Raw genomic sequence first — 4,555 nt, forward strand, 5'->3', positions numbered from 1 at the left:
ATGGGCTGAATGGCCTCTTCTGAATTGTAGGGAATCTGTGATAAACGTGGCAAAGTCACACCCCCAGTACAAATCCACTCACCGGCAAGAAATTGGGAATAGAAGTGGCAAATCGGGGGCAGGATTGTGATGCCCAAGAATCCAATGTATTGCTGAAAGAAAATGTAAGGCATTTATTCCATCAGCCGCTTCATCTTGCTGACTGGCCTGGTCATGCCCTCAATCAGAGTGGTGCCCATGAGTGAGGCTCACCACTAGCTTTTGAAATGCTGCTGGGAATAGCTGCTGGATGTAAAAGGAAAACGAGGCAGAGGGACCAAGGACACAGCTCTTGCCTCTTTATCATGGCGATGCCAGGCCTGTCCCTGTTTTACACGTAGCCTTAACTGAAAAGCCCGGAAATCCCAGAGTAATGTAAAGGGGGAGCTGAGAACTAGCCTAATGATCCAATAAATTGAGAAAACATCTTGGATATGATTACGAGGAATGATCAAATTTCTTATTTTATGCACATGAGAATTCTTGTCAAGGTAGACTTGGCAGATCTTAATATGGCTGGGAGAACGAAGAAAATACAGATTTCCTTCTAAATCGAAGCAAAGGTACTTCACTTGAGGTGCCCTGTCCTGATTGAATGGGACCAAGTAACTCAAAAGGAAGGAAAATACATGGAGGTCATGCAGGAAATTGCCACAGAATTAAAATGCATTTAACATCAAGCGCCATTGAACGTATAAAAAAAAGGCATCAGAATGGCAAAGATAATTCCTGAATTCAGCATGGAATGAGAAGTGAAGCATAATAATAAAAATCTATTGAAATGCTACAGGAAAGGGCAGTGAGAATGATTGAGAGGATGGGGAGATTAAATTCTCAGTCGCGATTATATATTGAGCCTGCTCTCACTGGAGAAATGAAGATAGAGCAGTTTTTAGAATTGTAAAGGGACTAGGTAATGTAGACCATGACAAGACATTTCACCTGAACCAGGACTGTACAGCCAGGGGACATAGCATGAAGGGCAGTCAATTCAAAGCATTCGTTCACTGAGGAAGAGCCCAGAATTTGTTGTTAAAGTTGCAGCAAGTTGGATGTCACTTTTCAGAGAGCGATTATAATGCGAGAGAGGAATAGACCATGAGTTGCCACCATTTGCTGGAGAGTTACACCACTCTGCTATTAGCTTTACTGAAAGTGGACCTCACCATCAAGCTCCTCATGAGGGTCCAAGGACTGTATTTTAATTTCTGGTAAGATGTCTCACAAACCAGGCTGAAGTCTAACAGGTCTATTTGGTAGCAAAAGCCACCAGCTTTTGGAGCACCGCTCCTTCGTCAGGTGAGTGGGAGTTCTGTTTACAAACAGGGCGTATAAAAGCACAAACTCAATTTACAAAATAATGGTTGGAATGCGAACCTTTATGGGTAATCAAGTCTTAAAGGTATAGACAATGTGAGTGTACCTTTAAGACTTGATTACCTGTAAAGACTCGCATTCCAACCATTATTTTGTAAATTGAGTTTGTGTTTTTATATGCCCTGTTTGTGAACAGAACTCCCACTCAGCTAACGAAGGAGCAGTGCTCCAAAAGCTAGTGGCTTTTGCTACCAAATACATCTGTTGGACTTTAACCTGGTGTTGTGAGACTTCCTACTGTGTTTACCCCAGTCCAACGTCGGCATCTCCACATTTTCACTTCTGGCTCAGGGATGCAGAGTCAGGACATTTCCTTATCTCACCCCCACCACCACACACTAACCAACTGACCATTCCCCATCCATGCCAACCTATGTCATCTCACTTCTCCAATCTATCACTTGCCCCCAATAATGTCCATGCTAACCTATACTCTTCCAATTACCCCACAAGGCCCCTCGTACTCTCCATGCCAACCTATGCCCCTCTGTACCCATCCCCATGGGGTGTATACCAATGTAGAACTTACTTGTGCCTACTAATGCCCCAACCCACCATTCTCTGCCCTTACAATTACCAAGCCAATTTCCTCCATGTCCACCATAGGCCTCAGAAATCTTGCTGAGATTAGATTTGTGTCCATTAATGGATTCACTATTTTAAAACAAATTCACTACATTTAAATTTTTTTGATCCCTTATAAAAGCAAACATGTATTTATTTATTAATGTCACAAGTAGGCTTAAATTAGCACTGCAATGAGGTTACTGTGAAAATCCCCTTGTTGCTACACACGGGTGCTTATTTGGGTACACTGAAGGAGAATTTAGCATGGCCAATGCATCTAAACAGCACATCTTTTAGACTGTTGGAGGAAACCCCTGCAGACATGGGGAGAACATACAGACTCCGCACAGTGACCCAAACCGGGTCACCCCACTGTGATAACGGAAGGTTGTGAAATCAATTGTGCAGCATTAATGCAATGATGGCAACATTTAGGCTTATGTCAACAAATAGAATGAAATAATAGGCAATTTTTTTAGCTCCCCAAACAGTATTTTCTCCTAATATTGAAAGGATAAGAGATTTAAATGCCTTGGCAACTTGACATGTTTTTCATTGTTCCAGTAAGGATGATTTTTCTCCATTTGGAAAACAAGTTGTTGATTCACGATGCATATGAATCCATGTCTACGAGCTCCAATGAGTTAATGTACTTTTTACACACATTCATTACTAGAGGGCTAGTATTCAATTATGTAAGGATGTGATTAATGGTGTGATTTATTTTTCCAATGGTCCTCCAATTTGAAATCAATTAGTCATTAATGATAACATTTCAGGTGCAAAAAGCACACAACCATGATGCAGGTTAATCTGAGTAATTTGGTGTGGATCCTGATTGCTGGGAAAGTCAGTGCTGAAGGGATTACATTTTGATAGGATTAGATATTGCTCCCCTCAACCCTCACCAACTCCTTCAATGTTTGTGAGTCCCCTAATTTTTATGTTATACCCCAATAATCAATCATTTTGATTCTGGAAACATTATGATCCTTTGAATTGTAATAAAATATTTGACTTGTGCACATAGGCAGTGGCTCCCTTTTGGTTCTGAAGTTTATGATTTGAAGAAACATCAGCACCCTGGGTAGGAGACTTTTTTATTCCTGTAGTATCTGTGGTGGTCTTGCGGTTAGGAATTGGCATTTTCACCACCGCAGCCTGAGTTTAATTCCCAAGGGCAGACAAGAAAGTGAAGTTAAGGCTATAATCAGATCAAGTATGATGCTATTAAATAGGCTGAATGGGCTGAATGGCCTTCTCCTGCTCCTATTTCTCATATTTATGCTCTTAGGTGCCATATTGCTTCAGCAAAAAGGGTGAATTCTACACTAGCTCAGTGATATTTTAATAAGCCTCAGTTGACTAATCAGCTGGCCAAGCCACCATTTCAGTGCTTTGCCCAACCACTCAAATCCTTCCATTGAATTGGTTAAAGAGATAGATTAGTGGTCAGGTTGCTCCATTGAGTTCACTGCACCCTGATGAAGTCACACTTCCCACACCCTGCAGCACAACACTAATTGAAGATGACAATTGAGGCAAAAAAAAATCCACCTTGCAGCATCGCCGTGAGATCCCCTGCCCCAGCAGATTCAAGGCAATTGCTTTGGAAAAGGGCAGCTGAGAAATTTGAGACAAGATGGTCCCAAATCTCCCGGTCAGCGATGATGCCATGGTGATCATCACTGACTACAATTAAAAGTGAATGCTTCCCATTTTTCACCTTTCCAGCTGGGTCTTCCTGTCCTGGATTTGAGAAATAACTCATCGTCAAAGGGAGAGGAGCCGGGGGGCAGGGTGAGGCGGGGGGTGGCAGCGGCGGTAGAGGGATTCTCTGCTCCCGCCGCTGGCAATGGGATTTCACACTGATGTCACCCCACACTGCTGTGAAGCCAATAGGAGCGGTTGCGCTGCCGAAGAGATGGAGAATCTGGCCAGAGTGAACAGTCAGGGAATTTCCCCCCATTGAAAGGCTATGGAAAGTTGGGACTCTGCAATGATTGACATCTTGGATGGCCAATGACAGGATCGTTGGGGTGGGGCAGTTGAAGGTGGGACATCACGTGATGACATGTCCCAGAAAATATGCAGCCAGTGACGGCAACTCTATTCTGTCTATCATTGAAAAGGTACCAGTGGCAATGGAGCCATTGGCGCCAAAAGGGTAGTGCTAACCTCCTTGGAAATATCAAGGGATAATGGGGTAGTGATACTGGTTTGTTACATGCAATGCAATGTGATGGTTGTTTATAGGAGGAAGAGTTTTCTCCCCCCCGACCCAGTTTATATTTGATCAAAAGGGATCAGCTGGGTAGTTATTATCTTTTCCCAAAGATAGGGGAGTCTAAAACCAGAGGACATGGGGTTAAGGTCAGAGGGGAAAGATACAAAAAGGTCCAGAGAGTGGGGAGTGTCTGGAACAAGCTGTCAGAGGTGCTAGTAGAGACGGATACAATTTTGTCTTTTAAAAAGTGTTTTGACAGTTACATGGGTAAGATGGGGATAGAGGGCTGTGGAGCCAAATGTAGGCAATTGAGACTAGCTTACTGGTTTTAAAAAAAGGGTGGCA

Source organism: Carcharhinus amblyrhynchos, chromosome 18 (assembly GCF_965287045.1).
Source record: "Carcharhinus amblyrhynchos chromosome 18, sCarAmb.v2.hapA, whole genome shotgun sequence".
Classification (NCBI taxonomy): domain Eukaryota; kingdom Metazoa; phylum Chordata; class Chondrichthyes; order Carcharhiniformes; family Carcharhinidae; genus Carcharhinus; species Carcharhinus amblyrhynchos.